Source organism: Rhinolophus sinicus, linkage group LG01 (assembly GCF_036562045.2).
Source record: "Rhinolophus sinicus isolate RSC01 linkage group LG01, ASM3656204v1, whole genome shotgun sequence".
NCBI classification, from domain to species: Eukaryota; Metazoa; Chordata; class Mammalia; order Chiroptera; family Rhinolophidae; genus Rhinolophus; species Rhinolophus sinicus.
Genome location: NC_133751.1, coordinates 164,319,783 through 164,342,906, shown reverse-complemented (window position 1 = coordinate 164,342,906; position 23,124 = coordinate 164,319,783). Strand labels below are relative to the sequence as shown.

Below are 23,124 nucleotides of genomic sequence, written 5' to 3'. Positions count from 1 at the left end.
TCTCTACCTCTATTTTACTTCCAGTCTCTATTTCCTCTCCCAATTTTCACTTTTCCTAATTAGATGCAATGGGAGGGGCTCACCACTGTCTTGCATTAGAATTGAAATTCTCGCAGTCATTGAAAATATACACAAAAGGGAATTACATGGTTGGACAGAGTTAGGAAGAGATTACTAAACTCAGCGAGCTGCTCTGTTAGATAACCCATTAAAAAATATACTGTAATTTATGTGTTAAAAAAGTTTTTTTTAAAGGATAAAATCATAACTCTCATACAAATATAAAATGAGCACGTCAAAAATTTTACTTAACTCACTGTTTAATGAGGAAATCAGTACATGTTACAATTAGCTCAAAAGACAACTTACAGTCAGATGAGGAATGCTGAAATGCATATATAAATGGATGGAACACTGGCCCCAAAAAGTCATTGTTCACAGAGCAATAATCAATAGCTTTCCACCAGACACAATTTGTGTTTCTATGGACAGGAGTTATTTGCATTACTATCTGTTTTCTACAAGTTAATTTCTATCACTACAAAGTTGTAAAATAGCCCAGTCAAAGACAAGCAAAGGTGATCACCAGGAGTATCAACTAGCAAGAACACCCCAGAAATTTCAAAATCTATCACAACTTTTCCTTACACATGTAACCTGGTAAAGTATAACCAAAAGGTGGTGCTCTTTCTTGCCCCCATCCTGGGAACTGATTTAATGGCCTTTTCTAGGAGTCAATAAAAATGGGGGTGAAGGCGAGTGGGTGGGGAAGGAAGACAGTTTTAAAGAACAAGACTAGGAAACTAAGTGAGAGTGAGGCAAACTGTCCTTTCCAACAAGACTTGCAGCAGTGTTAAGCTCTTGGGCCCTAAAACCACAATTCATGGTTCAAATCCCATTTTTGCCACTTAATACGCTTATTACCTACTGAGCAAGTTACTTAGTTTATTGAAGCCCCAGTTTCTTTATCTAGGTAATGGGGTTACTAGTAGCACCTAACTGATAAGTTTGTTGAAGGAGGTAAAGTGAAATGGCCCAAGTAAAATGCTTAGCATAATAACTGGCTTGACAAAGTGCCCGTTAAATGTTAGTTGTCATTAATGTTTTGGTCAGTATTATCATTTTCTTTTAAATGAAACTAATATGTCCAAGCAAAACCAGCTCAGAAGGATATGATAACATCAAATTAAATTTTAAACAGGTTGATTAAGGAATAATTGGTATATGATAACCTAGATACATTTAAAGTATACAATTTAAGTTTGACATATATGTATCGTGAAACCATTGCCATAATGAACATATCCATTATCTCCAAAATGCCCTCATGACTATAATTTCTTCCTCACCCTTCCCTGTTTCCCATCCCCATTTCCAGACAACTATTGATCTATTTCTTTGTCACTATAAATTAGTTTGCATTTTCTAGAAGGTTTATAAATGTAACCATATAGTATGCTTTTGTTGTTGTTGTTGTTTTTTTTTGTTTGTTTGTTTTTTTTTGTCTGGCTTCTTTCACTGGCTTCTTTCATCCTGTAGCCTGTATTAATAGTTCAATTATTTTAATTGCCAAGTAGCATTCCATTATACGTACCTACCACAATTTATTTACCCATTCATCTGTTGATGAAATGTGTATTGTCTCCCATTTTTAACTGTTAAAAATAAAGGTGTCATAAACATTTATGTACAAGTGTTTGTATGGATTAATTCCTCATTTGGGTAAATAACTAAGAGTGAAATTGTTAAATTATATGGTAGGTATATTTAACTTTTTAAGAAACTGTTATATAATTTCTACATACTATATGTATATTATTTTTATATTAAAATACATAATTTTTATAAAAAATTGTTTCTATAATTTTTCATTCCTAGCAGCAATATATGAGAGCTCCTGTTGCTATACAACCTTGCCAGTGCTTGGTATGACGAGTCTTTAATTCTAGCTATTCTTTTTTTTTTTAATTTTATTGGGGAATATTGGGGAACAGTGTGTTTCTCCAGGGCCCATCAGCTCCAAGTCGTTCTCCTTCAATCTAGTTGTGGAGGGCGCAGCTCAGCTCCAAGTCCAGTTGCCATTTTCAATCACAGGGGGCACAGCCCACCATCCCATGAGGGAATTGAACTGGCAGCCTTATTGTTAAGGGCTTGCGCTCTAACCAACTGAGCCATCCGGTGACACTTCTGGAAGCTTAGCCGCAGCTCGTTGTCTCCATTCTAGTTGTGCAGGGCACAGATCACTGGCCCATGTGGGAATCGAACCCACAGCCCTGTTGTCCAGAGCTCGTGCTCCAACCAACTGGGCCATCTGGCCGCCCTAATTCTAGCTAGTCTAATAATTGTATGGTAGCATCTCATTGTGATTTTAATTTAAATTTCTCTAATGACTAATGATATTGAGCATCTTTTTATGGGCTGACTGTCATGTACTTCTGAGCTAATATAAGATGCTTTGCTAAAACTATTGTGGGACTTTGGTCAGTTGGGTAGTAAATTCATGTGTAATATAGTTCATCTAACCTAAACCCACAGCCATAACAGGTAAAGTTTAAAATCCATAGACAAAGTCCAAAACATGTAAACATCTTCCTGGCTCATAAACAGAGAGCAGTGTGAATGAGTAAATAGGACTGAAGCTGAAGTCCTCCCAGAAAATGGGCCTAGAAACAGAAGTGGGGAATGGATGGCTCCTGCTGGTATGAAGATTAAAAATTCATAGAGAAGGGGAACCTTGAAGCTCATGGCTTGTGTGGGGTCTCCCCTCCTCACACCTATAAAAGGAAGCTGAGAAAAGGCCCTATGCTCTCTGCTTTTCTCCTTGCTGCTGATCTGCTGTCTGGGGCTTACAGGACACTATAGGCTAAAGAAGCAAGATAATTATGACTAGGAACTGAGTCAGCTAGCTGCCCTCTGGCCCCAATGCCTAAATCCATTATAAACCCATAGGTCATAATAGTGTAGGAATCCCAGGACACATTATAAGACTCAATTCTGGACCTGCGGTCTGAAGGCATGGGAACATAACTAAAAGTAGGATAGGTGGAAGAGACTGATAACAAACCAAAACAACAACAAAAAATACATCAAAACAAAATCTACTCTTCAAAATGAACCACATGAAAAAAGTAATGATAAAAAAGTCAACAAAATCAACAACCACAACATAAATTCACCTTATATGAAGTCAATTATAAAATATGACAAAGACCTTAAAATAAGTTTGCTTTCTTCAAAAAAAGAAATGAAGGAATTGCATTCATTGACGAGAACAAGATTTCATGAAACAAAATAGGCACAAAAATATATGGATAGGAAAAAGAATTCGTTAGAAACATTGGAAACTAAAAATTATACTTGCAATACAAAATATAGAAGATGAATAAACTCTAGCTAGGTATGGTAATTGCAAAGAATGGTCATACATTCTTTGTAGCTCTTATCATCAAAAGGTAGAGTCTATCATTTCCCCACCCCGTGAACCTGGGCTAGGCAACGTGACTTGTTTTAGCCATGGATCACTAGCAAAAGTGATACAAGCAGAGGCCTGAAAAACACTTGAGTATTGGGTCTTACACAATTTTGCTACTGGAAACACTGAAGTCAGCAAGAAAGAAGCCTGGGTTACCTCCTGGGTAAGTGAGAGATCACATGGCATGAGGGGTTCAGCCATTGCTGCCCAGACCCTTGCTGACCTGCTTGGTGAAGGGAGTTGCATGAGAGAGTCCTGGCAAGACTAGCAGAAAAACCACCTAGCCAACCCACAAAATCATGAGAAATAATAAATTGTTCTTATTTTAAACCCCTGAATTTTGAAGTGATTTGTTAGGCAGCAACAGATAATTCATACACTGGCACAGTGAAAAAGAAACTTAGGTAATGAGAATATAGTCTGAGGAATTCACCTAAAACACAGCGCAGAGAGACAAGGAGATTAAAATATGAAAAGGCAATTAAGAAATATATAGAGGATCAAGAGTTCTAGAGGAAGAGAACAGAGGGACTGGCAGAGAGGTAACATTTGAAACAATAGCGTGCAATTTTCCAGAACTGAAGAAAAGTCAGGAATCTCCAGCTCCAAAAGTATTAAGGTATATTTTATATAAAATAAAATAATTTACATATAAATTAAAGTTTACTGTTCTTACGAGCTGTTTGCATATTGACTTGAAAATGTGAATTCGGTTCAAGTTAAACTGAAAAGGATCAGTTTCTCATTTTGAAATCCAAGTTTCTTAAAATTTGGCAAGTGGCTAGGATGGTGGCGAGGGAGGCGTCCTTAGCAAGTGTCAGCATATTGAAGTGTTTTGTCTGTCAAGCCTCCCTTTCCTTTAGGAACTAACCCTCCCATAAGCCACATGATTTTGATCGGCTCGACATCACAAATTCTCAATCCCAGCTCCATGATTGCAGGGAGGTTTATGAACCAAGATGATTCAGTGTTTTTCTCTCCCAGGAATTTTACATTTTAGATAAATTCATTATTAAAATGCCGACATTCTTGTATTGCACATATGCAGCATATTATTTCTTTCATTTCTAAGAATTTGAGAAAGGGGAGGCACACACATGCGCTCCGACCACCGTTTTGATCTAATCTTTCTTACATGTTCTTATTCCACTTAAGTTACACATTTTTCAAAATGGGAGATAAAAAGCTGCAAATTTAACATCAGGAAAAAGGCTGCTAGAGACAGACATATTAACAGCATTGAAGAATGACAGACTGGAGACTGATAGTAAGGAAGAAAACCAAAAAGCTTTAAAAAGGAGACACTACTAGTCAAAACCCTCAGTGGGATGTTAATGTAGGGCTATATATACACATGTTTCCGCAGACGCTGAGGGCACCAGTAGGAGTTGAATATACAATGATAACTGTGTGGGTCATTAAGGCATTTTAAAGTACTTTTTTTTTTTTGTACTCTGTTTAATAAGGCAGGAAAGTGGCAAGAGTGCCTATACATTTGTAAAAAGATTTCTATCAAAACAAAACTTTTACTGTTTAAAGGAATAAACACTCCTGTAAGATTTATTTCACAAGAACCTGGGATTTTTACTCTATTAGCTAAAATCTGAAATTTATCAATATTTTTTTGATTTTCTACTTTGTCATGATCATGTTTTCATAAAAATCACTCTAGAGTTCCATGCGGATAAAAATACAATGTTTTTCTTTTCTTGGTAGGGTATGTAATGTTTTAAATTTTATCTAAGGAAAATTTTCTCTTCTGTGTAGTTCAGAAGAGTTCCATTTTTCAAAAGGTGACTCTGTGTCCCGTCAGCTTGTTTGTATTTAATGCATTGACTACTGATTGTTCTGAGTCACAAAAAAATCAGGACCTAATTATTTCTGCTACTAGAAAATTGTGAGCAGAGCTTTCCCCAATTATCTTCTTTCAGACATGTTTGAATTATGTTAAAAAGTGTGCTGTGTAAGGACTAATTTTCATATTAGGAAATAAAAAAGATGAAATAAAAGCTCAGGTTAACTAATTTGTCATTTGGTACTAGCCTTCTTTTAAAATAGGAATGAATCTCCTGTACTCTGACGAATGTTATCCAGTCTCTGCTCAAATGCTTCAAGTTACAAGGGGTTCATAACTTTACAAGACACCCCTTTTTATCTTTAGACAGCTCACATTGTTAAAACAGTGTGTTGCTTATACTGAAGCAAATATGCCTTCCTGTAACATATCACTTAATTCAAAATAGTGCCATTAATGTTTCTATATGTAGGTCCCAAGCCTATTCGTGGTTCACCTTCTATCTTGTTTTCATTTGTCTAAATTAAATTTCTCTAATTTCTTATATAGACATCTTTTGAAAACTAAATGAAAACCAAACTTTCTTCCTTCTTTCCTCCTTCTATTCATCCCTCTTTTCCTTCCATCCTCCCTTTGTTCCCCCTAATTCAGTCCAAAAGCCATGAAGTAGAGCTAAGTAAAGTAGGGGTGTATGTGGTGGGAGAGGAGTGATGACGTAGCACATGGTATTAGAGCCAGAATGAGGTGAAAACACAAGTCTTGACAGGAGATGCAGGCTCAAATGATGTCATCAGGGCTCCCTCCATCTCTTGGCTTCCAATCAGTAGCAATATGGCCACTCTAACTCCAGATTTAATTAAAACAGAAGTCTGGGGCTCAACTCTCTCAATCCAATCCCTGAATCAGTAACTGCAGCTGGCTTGGAATACCATGATTGGCTGAGATTAGGTCATGTTCCAGCACCTTTGGTGAGCATGAATTTAAGTTAATTCCATCCACATTACACAGAGATTAAAAAAGGGATTGTGGAAATGTCTGGGGCCTTGTTTGTTTGTTTGGTTAGATTTTTAAAAAAATTTTGTAGTAGTTTATTTGAGCCAAAACTGATAATTGCCAGGAAGCAAAATCTCAAATGCTTCTGTCTGGGTCTTGTTAAGAGGAGGAGAAATAGATCCCAGGTAAGCTAAAACAAGAAATGTCTAATCTAGGTGTTAATATTTTGAGTAACAATATCTAGACATTTTTTTATAGATATGTATTTCTTACAACAGGATTATTCCATAGAAACTCTATTTTATGACTTGTTTTTACTTAAGACCAATTATAAAAATCTTTCCATGTCAATGCCTATTCTTTTAAAAAATCATTTGATAGCTACAAAATACCAATTTTATTTAATAGTCCTTTTCTTTGTTAAACAACACTGTGCAGACTGTTTACACACAACTCTTTGTATTCTATTCCAGGTATTTGCTCAGATAAATCCTTAAAGATAGGACCATCAAGTCAAAGAATAAGATAATTGTTAGGATTTTCAACCATTTGTAAGTACCATTCTTCATTTAGCATTCAAGAAACACTCAACAATGTTTGTTGACTATTATTTTGCCTATCCATCCTCCAATTCATCAATGCCTCTCTATATTAGTGTCAAAAAGGAGCATGAAACTCCCAGTCTGTGTACAGATATTAGTGGGATGAATACTTTCTTTTCCTAAAAAGTACACATTTATTTTTCAAGTGCTTATGATTGTATTAATTTGTATATTTAGCAATATTGATATTTACACCTTTTTGTTGTCCCCTCCCCTCTGATAAAAAAATAACCCTTTTATCCGAGTTAGTCTGTGTAACAGTAATTATGACATGTCACTTCCGAGATGTGGCTATAAAAGACAATGTGGGTATCTATCTATTATTCACTTGGTGGTAAGTCAGCTGCCATGTTTTGAGGACAGTTAGGCAACCTCTCAAGAAGCCCCCAAGGGGGAGGAACTGGGGTTTCTAGTCAATGACTAGCAAGGTACTGAGGCCTGCCTAACACCCACATGAGTGAGCTTGGGTTCTCCTCCAGTTGAGTCTTGAGATAACTGCAGCCAAGCTGATAGCATGACTGAAATCTAATGGAGATTTCGAGATAGAAAGAGTAAAGCTGCTCCCCGATTCCTGACCCACATAAAGTGTGAGATAATAAATGTTTGTTCTGTGGATGAAAAAGGGGAGCTGTAATATATCTAACCAAAAGTAATATCACAGGATATCTGAACATGAATTCTTAACCAGGCAGGTCAGGGGTAGTCACACCTCAACCTACAATTCCCCTAGTAAAAGGTTATCTTTGCCTTAAGCAAGCCCTGTCCATTATTTTTGTACATCTAGGTTAATACACCCTTGAAATGCCTCTTTTTTAGACCCTTCAGAAGTTTAACCACCCTCAAGAGAGCACATAATCTTGTTAACCATTCTGTAATCCAATTCTCACTTTGCTTTCTCCCACCTTCATGTAATCTTCCTTATGTTCCTTCCTCAATTCCAAAGTTATAAAAGAAACTGCAAAACTATCATTCTCCAGAGCATTTGAGATCTTGCTTCCCAGCATTGTCATCAGTTTGGCTCAAATAAAATTTTATAAAAATTCTTTCCAGCTTTGGACATACTTATGTTGACAGTTCTTTTAAGATACTAAGATTTAGGGACAATTTGTTACACAGCAATAAAAATCATATATACCCTATACTGTTAAAGAGATTAAACTTTTAATAAAAACCTTTCCACAAAGAAAACTGCCAGCCAGATGGCTTCACTAGTGTGTTCTATCAAACATTTAATTAAAAATTAGTATTAAACTTACACAAACTCTTTCAGAAAATAGAGGAGAAAATGAAGTAATTCTCACTTCATTTGATAAGGTCAGTACAATGTTATTACCAAAACAAGATGAAAATACTACAAGAAAAAATTCATGAACTAATATTTCTCATAACCATAGATGCAAGAAACCATCACAAAATATTAACCCATCAAATTAATATATATTAAGACTATAATATATCGTGACCACAAAGGGTTTAAACATAAATGCAAGATTCTTTTCACATTAAAAAATCAGCGTCATTTAGATTACATCCTAACAGTTTAAAACAGGAAAAACCCCACAATCATTGCAAGAAATGAACAAACAGTATTTGGCAAAATTTAGCACCTATTCAAAATAAAAATTTACATCAAACTAGAGATAGATAGAAATTTCACTGATCTGATAGAATGAGATAGGGCAAGCCAATTGTTCAGTGTTGAAATATTAAAACTTTCCCCCCCTTCTGTTCCACATTGTATGAGCTAGACATTCTAGCCAAGGCAGTGAGGGAAAAAACAAAAAAAAAAAAGACAAGATTTGAGGGAAAACAAAACTATTTTCAGATGATATGATTGTGCACTGAAGATCCTAAAAATTCTCCAATATGTACTAAATGTAAGTGAATTTAACATGTTGAGAATCTAAAGTCAGTATGCAAAACAATTATTTTTCTCTATAAATTGAAAAAGGAGAGTTTTTAAAAATTAGCATTTGCAATAGCATCCAAAAAACAATAAAATGGTTAAAAATAAATATAACAAAAAAGCTGTAGAACCTCTACACTGAAAACTACAAAACACTGCTGAGAGCAACTAAAGCAGACCTAAATAAATAAAAAGATACACAATCTTCTTAGATGAGAAGACTCAATATTTTAAAGATGTAAATTCTTTCCAATTTGATCTATATATTCAATGAAATCTTAATAGAAATAGCTGCAATAATTTTGAGAAGTTGATAAGCTGATTCTAAAACTCATCTGGAAGATTTAAATAACCTACATTGCCAAAATAATCTTAAAAGTTAGAAGGCTTACATTACTTGATTTCAAGACTTGTGTAAAGGTATAGTAATCAAAACATTGTGGTGTCGGTCAAAATATAGACAAATAGATCAAGGGCACAAGATAAAGAGCCGCTGAATACACCTGTGTATATATGGTCAAATGATTTGATACAAAAGCACCAAAGTACTATGGTGAAAAAAAGTTTTCAATCAGTGGTGCAGGAACATTTGGATATCCGTATGGAAAAAAAAAAAAAAAATGAACACACCTACCCCTACCTACTCCATATTATCCACCAAAATTAATTCAAGAGAGTTCACAGACTTAAATGTAATAGCTAAATTTAGAAAGTTCTAGAAAAATCCATTGTAAAACAGCTTTGCAATCTTGGATAAAATGAAAATTTCTTAGCAACGACACAGAAAGCACTAATCATAAAAGGAAAAAAAATGTTGTTAATTGAAGTTCGTCACAATAAAATCTGTTCTTCCAAAGACACCACTAAGAAATAAATGGTCAATTCACAAACTGGGAGAAAATATTTGCATCATATATATCTGACAAAGAACTTATTGCTCAGCATCATCAAGCACAGGAAAACAAATTGAAACAATGACATACTTCCTATTAGAGAGGTTAAAATTAAAAAAAAAAGAAGTCTTGCAACACCAAATGCTGTCAAGAATACACAACTTTAGAACTTTCAAAAATTCTCATAATGCTAGAGGGAATGAAAATGGTAAATCACTTTGGGAACTAGTGTGGCAGTTTTTTATAAAGTTGTATGTTTACACAGCATTGCACTTACTTCCTGATGGTTAGACAAGAGAAGTGAAAATATGTATCAACAGAAAGCCTAATAGAAGAATGTTTATAGCGACTCTATTCATAATTGTAAAAACTGGAAACTGCTCAGATGTCTGTCCATCAATAGGAGAATGGATAAACAAACTGGTATATTCATACACATCAAAGGGTTAAATTAGTGGCATACTTGGCAACATGGTTGTATCTCAAAAAATATTTTGCTAAGTGAAAGAAGCCAGGGTCCAAAAAGTACATATTGCATAACTCTACTTATATGAAGTTCTACACCTGGCAAAATTAATCTTTTGTGATAGTAATCAGAACAGTGCTGCTTTCCAGGTGGGAGGGACTGACCAGGAAAAGAAACCTAGGGAACTTCCTGAAGAGAGAAATGTTCTGTAACTTGAGAGGTGAGGGTTACATTGGTACCTTCATTGGTTAAAACTGAAAGATACCCTTAAAATCTATGCATTTCATGGTGTCTTCATCGTATATCAATAAATTTTAAAATAGCATACATTTTAATCGTTGTTCTCCATTAGAGCCTCTCGTTCATCAACCCATTAATTAGCACACATCAGGCAGGGTAATTCAATTTCCAATGAATCAATCTATTTGAATCTTTATGCAGTCAATGTTGCCCATTGTCTCCAAGAATATCAGAGTTGCTGAATCATGTTAAATAAAGCTATGCTATGTTAATCATGTTAAATAAAGCTATTCAACATACTAATAGGTCCAGTTATTCTAACTATTGATGAGATTAGACACAGAAGTCAATTTTAAGTTTCATAATTTGTTAATTATTCATTTTACACTTATTTTGCTTTGTCTATCATGTGCTATATTTATTTAACGTATTGTGGTATTTAACTTCTTTAATAAATCAGATAGTGTCTATTTCCTGGCAACTTGTATTTTGTTCCAAAAGGTGAAATACACAGTATATAAAATAAAGAAGACTAGCAGAATAGGATTAAACATGAAATCCTTCTAAATTGAATGGTGGGGGCTTGGGAGGAGGAACATTGGAGCAGGGTATTGAATAAGAGGAAGAATGAAAGGAGTTAGGGAGTCACTGGATGATAAATTTAGTTGTGCTTGGTCTGAATCAAAGAGATGTCATGGGGCCACTTTTTCCAGAATGGTCCAAAAAATGGCAGAAAGAATGGGAAAGAAGCCATTGTTTATTTATAACATGTTCATTACAAACCTCTTCAGTTACAGAGGCAACCATGATAAAATATTATTATCCAAAAATGAAAACTATTTTTTTGTAGAGGTCTGATTTAACTAAAGCAATATTATTAAAAGTATTCCACTCTGTAATGATTGTACAGATTTCTTTGTTTCAATGGTTTATGAGTTAATAAGTTTTGGTTCCATCAATATCTATCAATATCTAGTTGAAGAGCATTTGTGTATTATAGATAACACTATTAAGGATTAAATATATTATGTTATTTTAGAATCTAATTATTTTAGATAGTTATTACTGTAATATGCAATGATGGTTTATAATAATAACGGTGATAATGAGACTGCTAATGCTCCTTGAGTTCTTAATATGTATCAAGTAGTATTCAAATATTTTCCATGGATTTGTCCAAATAAATCTTCACAGCAACACTAGGACACAGTACTGTTATTATTTCTATTTTACAGATAAGGCAAGTGAGCTAAAGAGTGTATAACTCACATTCAATGTTATTTAACTAGCAATGAGTAGTCCAAAGCTTTCCTCTTAACCAGCATTCTATGATTCAAAGATGTCAATTTGCATGTAATCGAATGCTCACCTAGATGCTCTTTTCTTTTAAAAATATTCTACTGATAACATTGCTACTTTCAAAGTCCTTTTTTCTTAGGGTTGTTTATTGTTTATTTGTGATAGCATCTTCAAAGAACAGGGACAGCAATCTTATTGATGTGTTCTTCAGTGTAAAAATGAAGCTTTTATCCAGCATAAAAATATTAATACAATCTTTTCCCAGAGAGATGGATTATCAGGGAAAGTAAATGACAACAATCTCTGGCAATAAAAGTAATGAGATAGACAGGACAAAAGTAATGACATCCTCTAGCATAATCTCGGCAGAAAATAACTAAATCACCTTGAAGGAGATAAATGGTTACAAAACACCATCCTGTCTAATATGGATTGACAGGGAATGACAGGATCCTTCAAGACGATGGCAGCCCACAGGCCCATGTCTTTTCAAGGGATCAAAGGGACTGACACTGCCTGCCAGTCCCATCTAAGCAGAAAACAACTAGATTCTCTTCAGGTGGATATTTACTCTAAGATATTATTTCTGGGTAAAGATAGCTTATTTGGGAAGGATGACAGCATTTTTTCCTACACATCCTGTCATCTGTTAGAGTAGGACTTGGATGGGGGAAGAATCCTCCAAACCTGTCCTTGGGATCCAAATCAGTCATAAATCCTTAGCAAGCTAGGGAAATTGAACTATACTGTGACACAATTGTGGAGCATTTGGTTTACAGATTATCATTAATTTCCCTTCTGTCAATATAAAAAATTTATATAGACTCAATTTATCATTCACCAAAGTGGATTTTAATAATTGTTTAGAAAGAAAAATAGCTTTAATGGACTTAAATATTAAAGAAAACAATCAAAGTTCCAGATAAAAACCCCAAAACATAGAAGACTATTTTTATATTCTTGGGAACAGAGAAGATTTTATAAACATGATATGAAATCCTGAATTCCTGTGTAAAAGATTAATTTGATAAAAATTATCAAACTATATAAAAAGTTCAAGACAGTGGAATCAACATTCATCAATATTACATTGCTTACTGTTCTTAACATACTAATAAATCCTATAAATGATTAAGAAAAATATGACACCTGAAATGGTAAAGTATATGAACAGCTACTTTAAAGAGAATGAAATTCAAATGATTATTGACTATATGAAAAGATGTTCAACGTCTCACTAATCAAAGGAATGCAGACCTGAACAGCAAGGAAATCTTATTTCTTACTTACCAGATTCTCCACATTCTAAAGAGGGACAGTGTTCATTGATGTTGAGGTGTCAGAGAATGCACTATCTTCTGTATTATTTGTGGATTGTCAAATGGTTTGCAGGAGTAAAATAGAGTAATTTTGTCAATTTCTCTGAAAATCGAAAATGTGTATATTCTGTGATTTATCAATTCCACTTGGAATTTATCCTACAGCTACACCTTTAGAATGATACAAATATTTATATACACTGATGTCCACTAGAGTACTGTTTGCAAAATTTACTCTTGGCATAATCTGAGATTTATAGAAAAATTGCAAGAATTACCGAAAAATATAACTTTTACCCAGAATTCACAAATATTAACATTTTATTACACTTGCATTCTTCTGTTTCTCCTTTTTCTCTCTTTCTCTCTCTATACACACTCACATCCAAGCTTTTTTCCTGCACTGAGAGTAAGTTGCAGAGTACTCCTTTACCCCTAACTACTTCATTGTGCATTTCCTAAAAATCCAGGACATTTTCATATAATCTCAGTACATTATTCAAAGTTAGGAAATTAATACTGATGTAGTATTATTTTCTGATCTAGAGAACTTACTCAAATTTCTTCAATTGTCCCAGTAATGTTCTTTGTAGCAAGAAAATCTATGGGTTTTAGTTGTTATCTTGTCTCTTTAGTTTCACTTAATTTGAAACAGTTTCAGTGTCTTTCTTTGTATGTCATGACATTGACATTTTTGAAAGAGTACAGGTCAGGCAGTTCGTAGAATTTTTCTCACTTTGAGTTAGTCTGATGTGTTCTCCTGGTTAGGTTCATGTCACACGCGTTGGGCAGGAATACCACAGAGTGATGTTGTGTTTTCCTTAGTGCATCATACCAGGAGGTACATGATGCAATTCTGTCCTCTTACTGGTAGTTAACTTTGATCACAGTGTTTGCCAGGTTTTTCTAGGGTAAAGATACCATATTTCCTTTTGTAATTAATAGGTGGGTATTAAATACCTGTGGGTATTTACTTTGTGACTAAAGAAATATTCAGTTATTCCTCAAACTTTCATCCACTAATTCATACCTGAATCAATGATTAATATGATGGTTACCAAATGGTTATTTCCTAATTCCATCATTTCTTTTATATTGTTTGCTTTCTACTATAAGGAAGAGTTTTCTCTTTTTGCCTATATATTTTTGCCTATACTGTGTTTCCCTGAAAATAAGACCTAGCCAGACCATCAGCTCCAATGTGCCTTTTGGAACAAAGATGAATATAAGACCCGGTCTTATTTTAATATAATTATTATTATTATTTTAATATAAGACCGGGTCTTATATCATATCATATCAGATCAGATCATACCAGGTCTTATATTCACTTTTGCTCTAAAAGACGCATTAGAGCTGATGGTCCGGCTAGGTCTTATTTTCTATATATATATTAGAATTCATCCATATATATGTAATATATGATAATAAATGTTTATAAAAATTATTTTATTGAATATATATATATTCAATAAAATAATTTTTATAAACATTTATTATCATACAATATTAAAAATATTATCTTAATTCTTAAAATATAATCCTTATTATTTTGGTGCTCAGATTGGGCTATATTTGGCAAATGGGACTACTTCAAGAGAGCTTCTATCCTTTTGACAGATCCCACTCATTTTAGAATTCTCTCCTATTTTCTGGTACAATAAGATGGTTTAGTCTAACTGTCCTTGTCCTAGCTCTGGAATTACCATTTTCCTCAGGAGCCAAGGTTCCATTTAGTGGAGAATGATATTTAGAAACCAGGATCTGGGCAGTAGATGTGTAGAACACTACTCTTTCTTTGTTTTTGAACAACATTTAAATAATAAAAAATTAGAAACAATTTAACATTTATCAGAAGAATCAGTTAAAGCATTTCCATGCAATGGAATTCCATAGGGCCATTAAAAATAATGAGGTATCTTTATTATACTGATATGGAAGAGGGTCTAATATATATTATATTTGGGAAACGTAAGCTAGTGAAAAGTTGGTATGGCCTGCTTTAAACATTATATATAAATAGATGTATATTCAAATAGAGTATTTAAAAAATCTGGAAGATTACATAACAAACTACAAATTTTTTAAAAATTTCTGGCAGTGAGCTAAGAAATAAGGTAAAATTTTAATTTCTTCATAGGTTCTTATAACTTCTTTTACATTCAACATTTATTAACTTTTATTTAAACACATACATCTGAAATCAATAGACAAAAATAAAGTAACAAAAACTGTTTGGGTGTTAATAGCTTGCAAGAGAATAAAAGTAATTTGTGTGGAGGCTAGGGAAACTCGACTACATTGTATATTAGTAAAGTTGCTAGGATTAGTACTCACTAGTCAATTAGTTTGTAATAATTGCCTAGATCAGTCAGTTGATTTTCTTCAAGTCTCATTTAGTATCCTCATTAATTAAGTACTTTCATCTATAAATAGATTTTCCTTTCCTAGGCACAAACTTGTTAACATATCCCCAAATCAAGACTAGTACATACCTCCAGGGCAGGCTTTACAATCTCTTAGCCCACTCTTGATTGCAGCTGAAGCTACAGGGACAATTCTGTGCACTGACAGGGACCAGCCTAGATCACGTGCAGCATGCTTCCACATTCAGCTGGGGCTTTCAGGAGATTACCCGGCCCTCTTACAAGCAAGGTCAGGAAGTTGGGAAGAGACAAATCCCCCCAGGAGACCCGGCAATAGTGGTGGATGGCAGCTGAGGATAAATGCCCTAGAATAGGAATCAGAAAATTTGTTCTGAAAAGGGCCAGATGGTAGTTATTTTAGGTTTTATAGGCCATACAGTCTCTGTAGCAACTACTCAACTCTGTCTTTATTGCCCCAAAACAGTCATAAGAAAAAAGTGAACAAATTAGCATGCTTGTGTTCCAATAAAACTTTATTTACAAAAAGGTCACTGGCCAGATTTGGCCCACAGGCCATAGTTGCATTCCCCTGCTGTATCTCCCGCCTTCAGGGTGACAACCCTGGGGGGCATTTTATACAGGTTTCTGAGGAAGTGGAATTGACACTGTTACCCACAACAGTAACCTGGATACTATCCCCTTATATTGGTTTGTTCTCTTTTTTTATTTACTCTACTTGCTTCCTCACCCCTTCCTCCTATGTAACTTCTAAAATAAAACACATACACTCAAGTCCAACTCTCTCATCTTAAGTGAAGACACCGAGTTTCCACCTGAAATTGTCTTGTGAATGAACCGAGAATGCAAGTGGAGAAGATCGCATCTGCCTGATTACTATGGAGTCATAAAAAAACAAACAAATTTGGAGACGATGCTACAGACAGTAGTACCTCACACTCCAAAGAGGGCATAATGAGTAGGAAGGGAGGAAGAGCCACATTCTATTTTTCATTGTCAAAATTACTTAAATGATTTCCTGTGAATAGTGGAGACTTTGGAGGCTCTCTGACATTTCACACTGAAAAAATACATGGTATAGATCTAGCTTTAGGGAACATATAGAGTAGACAAAGTTTATTTTCAGTACCGCATATTCCCAATTAGGTTGTGCTTCTCTGCTCTCCCCTACAGTACACTCTTCCATCAGCTCTCATCTTGCTCCCTGATCATCCAAAGCCTCTCAATGCATCAGATTTTTATTTATTCAATAAATATTAATAGCTCTTGGCACTAGAAGCACAAGAGGGAACAAAACAGAGAAAGTCTCTGCCCTCTAGGAACTAATACATAGATAGCCAGAGAATGACAGAAATATGCAATTAGTCAGGGGGTAGTGAGAGCTATGAAGATGCAGGAAAGGGTGAGGATGGTTAGATGTTATTTTGCATAGTGTGTTCAGGGAAGGCTTTATGATAAGGTGATGTTTGAGCAGACACTTGAGTTAAAGTGTGCAGATAGCTGGGGTATGATCTTTTCCAGGCACAAAGCAAATGCAAATGTCCTGAGGAGGCAGCAGTAAGTAGGCCAGTGTGAACAGCAGTAATAGAAGGCTAGAAGGGTGAGAGGTGAGATCTGAGAAGTAGAGAAAAAATGGAGGGGGGAGGGTACAGGTGACAGGAGGGTAGAGGAAGGGGGGGATAATGAACATGGATTTTATTTTGATAAATCAGATGAGTGAGACTTTTTGACTTCTATTTTAAAATGATCCCAGTGGCTGCTGTATGTAGAGAATACACTGCTAGAAGGCCACGTGCAGAGGATTTCAATAGGAACCTATTGCAACAATCCAGATGAGAAATGGCCATGATTAGGATATAGGAAGAAAAGTGGAGGTGAAGTAGTCCATTTCTGGGTATCATCTGAAGGTAGAGCTGACAGGATTTGCCAATGGAATATGGCTCAAGAGAAATTAAGGAGAGATGGATGACCTCAAGTTTTTTGGTTGAACGTTGAGAGGAAGCAGATTGCTGTTCACTGTCATAGAAAAGATAGTGGGAAGAGAAGGCCTGGGGGAAATTCAAATAGTTGGTTTTGTCATGTTAGATTTGAGATCCCTATTTGACCTCAAAGAGGGTATGTCAGATATACGAGCCTGGAGTTCAGAGGAAAGGTTCGGACTGGAGATAAAATTTAGTTGTTCATTTGTAGATAGTATTTAAAGTCATAGCACTGAATGTGACCACTTACAATGTGATTGTAACTAGGGTAACAAACAGAGGGGTCCCAGGTCTGATCCTAGGGAGATGAACACTAGATTGGGGAGAAGATCCAGTAGTGCACATTGGCCCACTGGCCATAGGTTTCAGGAGTGTGTGTGTGTGTGTGTGTGTGTGTGTGTGAGAGAGAGAGAGAGAGAGAGAGAGAGAGAGAGAGAGGAGCTAGCAGCTATTGAGTATGTTCATACTTCGGGTTTTTTTCTCCTTCTTTCTACCTCTATCAAAACATACCCTCAGAATTTACCTCCTTGAAGTGGTAAATGAAATCATTCTGGCACTAATAGCATCAACACCTGACTAAACTGTTAGTATTTTAACAGGGACCGTTAAGTGCCTAAAATGCAAAAGTTTGCAATTATAGGGTGTGCTCTGAAATGCCAATGGAAAGAAATGTTTTGAGGCGCTGTTGATATGGAGATTCAGTCACATGGGTCAAACAATCTCCTGACTTCTGAGCTTGAAGTTAACTCTAAAAGAAACATACCTGGAGTAAAATAATCCCATCATTTTAAGGAAAACAATAAACATTTTCAATTTTAATAATGATATGAAAATATCAAAAGCTATTCTTTAAATAGAGAATGCACTAATGAAACACAGGTAAATGTCCACTAGCAAAGCAATCAGTTTGGACATACAAATCTTTCTTTTCTTTTTTCTTATAAAAACAACAACAACAACAACAAAAAACCCTAAAGTTAAATGAGAAATAACTAATTCCCTGTGACATATAGTTTTGAAGTATCAAATTTAAGTGAAACAGGTTTTTTTTGGTTTTCAAAAAGCATAGTTTTGTAATTACTGGGGAACTCTAAAGAGTAGTAGGAATATTGGAAAAGATTCTTAGAAGTAGGAGAATTTCTGGGAAAATTTTTAGCTCTACTTTAAAATGTATATATTATATGCTCTGCTCATATGGGACACTTTGCTTTTAAAGAACTTTGTCACTGCTGCATCTGTAGTTATTAAGCACCAACTACTTTACGACTTTGCACCTTATCCTTACTTATACTGTATATATCTAGATATTTCTTATACATTTGATAGTGTATCATTTCAGTTTCTCAGTTTCTACTGTATTGGCATCATATTCTTTAGAAATATTTAAGTCCCATGTTATTTCCTTTGTTATTTTTAAAAAGAAAGACATGAACAGGACAATCATTATTAAGAGAGTGAATTAGTATGCATTTCACTATTTATCCAGTTCTTTTATGATAAACACTTAGGAGGAGGAATATATCTGTCAGGAGAGTATAAATTATGCTTCAGTAACAAACATCCCCAACAATTTAATGGTCACAACCACAAAAATTTATCACTCATGGTATATGCTCATTGCAGGGTGTCTGTGGCTCTCCTCCATGTTTTCTTACCTCTAGGAAGCAGAATAAAGGAGCTACCTTTCTCTTGGATGTTGCTGTTCTTGAGGCAGAGAAAAGAGACAGGGCAAAGCATGAACTGGCTCTTAAAGCTTCTGCTCAGAAGACATACACTCACTTCTGTTCTAAGTTTCATGAACATTTCTAAGAGCGATAGAAAAGGAATGTTTAATGCTCCTACAGGGAACACTGCAGGGAGAGGAATCAGACTACTTGGCAAACAGAAATATAATTTACTACAAAGGATGAAGAGCTGAAATTAGAAAAGTCTTTGTCTCTCCACTTCTCCAATATAACAACCATAAACTACTATATATTTTCCTTTTTTTCCATTTATTCACCATGCTCAATGAAATATTTCTCAGCAACCAGAAATCTTAATCTGTCTTTTAAATTCATCTTAAAATTCATACTAATTGAGAATAAGAACAAATTCCAGGGCCTGGGCCATTGACATTCTTATCATTGGATAGTTCTCATCTAACCCCATGTAATAGTTCTTTAATTTTTTGTTTCCAGTTGAGGCCTTGATATTTAGGTCTGCCCTCATCTAACTAATATCACTTATTCCAGATATATACTACAATTAACTTCTGACTCTATCTCTTTGAATTCCTCTAATAGAATTTTTAAAGAAACCAGAATTTCCTCATAGTTGTAGTGAAAAGAACACAGTATTTGAACTTGGAGGAGATGTGTGAGGTCCTGGTGCTGTCTCTATCTAGCTTTTTCTCTTGGGTAAGTATTTGACACTCAAAGAATCTTAATTTTCTTATCTGTGCAATTGTAGTAGTCACACTTGTCTTACAGGGCTGCTGTAAGGATCAAATCAGGTATCACATGTAATTCCATTAGGAATTCCATTGGGGAAAAATGTTGGTTGATGCTATCACTCTGGGTGAGTTAGAAATACACAATTCTGGCATGTTATTAATTCCGAAATGAGGGCAATAACAATGAGATTTTAGGAGGCCTTCACGTGTTGCTTTTTTCCCCATATTTTTCAGTTGTTTTTCTTCATATGCTCAAAATATATTACTTTGGAAAAAGCCTGGATGATGAAATAAATGGAAAGAGAATTTTCTAACCTGTAGGTCTGGGATCACTATATTGTGTACACAAAAAGTATGACTATAATAAAATGAATTTTTATTTGTCAAGTTTGCAGTTTCTTTTTGCCTACCACTCGTCAGGCTTCCCAAGTGAATTTGGCGGCAGCAGCCTTTCTGTTAGCAACTTTGTCGCCCATTAGCATCCTTGTAACGGATTAGCTCCTGAGACAGCTAATCCACAATGATAAACTCATTTCTACAGGTCTGGATTTCTGATAAGACTAGTCTGCTAGGCCTTACTAAATATGAAATGCCAATGGCTGAAAACATAAAATCTGCCTGTATTGGAAATTTCATAATTCTCATGTATATCTTTAAATTATAATAACTGTACGGTACTGGCATGACAGAAATACTAGTAATCAAACTTCACTGAATAACGGTTTACTTTATAAACACCTTTCCCATCCCATTTGGTGCTGCCAAGGCTTTTACCATAGGAAATCTGTGTAGATAGGGAAGAATATTCCCCCAATTTTTTTCTGCTTAAACCAAAGAGGAAAACATGTGGTCAAACTCATTTATCACAATAGGTTGTATGTAGTATGAAGGTTTCCTTGGCGATATCCCTGACTAATTTGTACTTGCCAGTAACTCAAAGACCATAAAAGTAATATAGTAGGAAAACAGATTTCAAAAATTTCAGTGAAAAGACAGGTACATTTCTCACAAAAGGACTTTATAAATAATATATGGCATATAATAGGTAAGAGATTTCTTCCTTTCTTTTTCAAAAACATTTTTTGAGTGTTGGAATTTGCAAATGGCATTGACAAGGTAATATAAAAAAAAATAAAGAAAACGAGGCACTAGTAAAAAAATCAGTATGATTATATAAGGAGCTTTCTAATTGACATCTTTTGTCTAAAAAGATATGTAAAAAGATGGAAACTCAAAAATAGGACTCATTCAAAAGAGTAGCAGAAACATCTAGGAATAATACCAGACAGATTAAAAACCAGAATAAATTGAAGATTTGAAAAAAAGTCACTAGAAACAGTCCTTATGCCTTTTAAGCTGTTCAGATCAGGAAGAAGAATAAGAAAACAAGGTTAGACACATTGTTAGAGGCCAATGATTTCAGGCTTCTCGATGTCATAAACAACATCCAAAACCCGTTTTGCTTCCATATTTGCTACAAAATGGCAAGGTTTCCAAGTAAAACTGAAAGTCAATAAATTATAGAATTAGGTCACCGACCAAGGTATGTAAGAAGGTAATATGAAACTTCTGATAACTACAAATGAGTTTGAGTCTCCAGAAGCAGATGAAGTGTCATTTCAGGATGACAAAGAAACTTTCATCAGTTAGCTAAGATAACCTACTAGTAATATTCCAAAACGAAAAATCATAGAGTCCTGCGAAAGTTCCTAGAACTTGAAAGACAATATCCCCATTTCAGAAAAGGAAAAACCTATCCATTGTCAGATGGTAGAACAAATAGTTATATAAATGATTAACACTTAGAAAAATATAAGATTCCACATGACTTTTTTTTTTTTAGTATAAAACATTCCTAAATGTTTGAATATACGTAGTTAATCAGAGTTACTACATTGGTAGGTAAGAATGTTAAGACTGGTTTATAATAATTTTAGAAGAAAGAACTACCTCTCATAATATCCTAATGGATAATCTGGTAATATAGGTAGGATAATGGCCCATGTGTATTGACAGCTTACTTAACAATCATGACTAAAACAGTGATGGCTATATTACCTTTAAATATTGGCAAGCTGTGTTTATCACGGATAGAGCGCATGTTGGCTAAGGGATACTGAGGATGTTCCTTTCTTCCTGATGCTGTCTGGATCTCGGTGGCAGCTGTGTGGGTATGACAGCCTGTTTTCTTCCTCAGGGCCTGCACGGATCCCATCGGAGGAAGCTACAATAGTATTAAAGGGAAATAATTAGGCTGTGCTCTTGTCCTAACTGTGCCATTTGGTAGCTGTGTGGCCTTGCAAATATCCCTATTTGTAAAACAAAGATATAATAACTGCTGTAAGTCATTCTTATAGGTGGCTGTGAGGTTTTAAAAAGATGGTAGTTTTAAAAGGCTTTAAAAAGTGTTCCTAGACATAAAAATGCAAGGAAAGGGCATCATGAGTATCTCTGCGTCGATCTGAATTGAGGGCAAACATGTGAGAACACAGAGTTCTCTTCCTGAATCCGTCCTGATCAATAATTTCATCAATGGAAATAGAAGACATAATTATTACATCAAAAAGCTTGGCAACGACGGCCTTGAGATCTACAACTTTCTTTCCCAATGCTGCCAAATTATATTTCCAGGCAAAAATATCAGACCAAAACAACAAGATGAAATTTAGTAATCATAAAGGGCTGCTATCTAGACTTGGAAATGCAAATATATAAGTACAAAACAAGAAAAGAAAACAAAAAAAACCAATTGTACAGCAGCTCATGTGAAACAAACATGGCTAATAAGAATATGAAGAAATGTGTAGATCTGTTCAGTCTCAGATAGTCAGACCACATTAGTCTAATGCCTGGGATATAACTGATACACTAGAATGTGACTTCGCTGAATTCAGCACCTATTCCCCCCTTACTTCAAGAGAGACATCTACAATCTGTAATGTGACCAGTAGATGCTGGAAGTGTCAGGAAACTATGATCTACAGGAAGAGTTGAAAGAACTGAAACAGGTTAACCTTAGGAATGAGACTAGTGAAAAACCTTAATAGCTGTCTTCCAATATCTAAAGGTCTGTCAACGGTTGTTATAAGGATTATTTTCACTCCATGTCATTCCAGAGAGCAGAGAAGAAATCAGTGGGTGAAAGTAAAAAGAAGGCAGATTGTTGGCTCACAGAAACAACTTTATAATAACACCTCAATCTGTACAACAACAAGAAAGGTTGCTGGGTGAGAAAATAAAATCTCTATTGGCGGTTGAAGCCAAGGCTGGCTGCAGTCTGTTAGGGAATCTATACAATACATTTCTGCTTTAGGCTGACTTCTAAGGTCCTTACCAACGCCC

General features: G+C 35.0%; 1 long non-coding RNA gene across 1 annotated transcript in view; it reads right to left on the bottom strand.

Moving 5' to 3' along the window:
• The window catches only part of LOC141572868 (uncharacterized), a 698,703-nt gene that overhangs the window by 4,542 nt on the left and 671,037 nt on the right, over positions 1 to 23,124 (bottom strand). The window contains exons 8-9 of the long non-coding RNA XR_012498339.1: positions 15,481 to 15,716; positions 12,957 to 13,088 (exon numbers count right to left, since the gene is read on the bottom strand). This is a non-coding gene — a long non-coding RNA (uncharacterized LOC141572868). The remainder of the gene's footprint in view (positions 1 to 12,956; positions 13,089 to 15,480; positions 15,717 to 23,124) is intronic.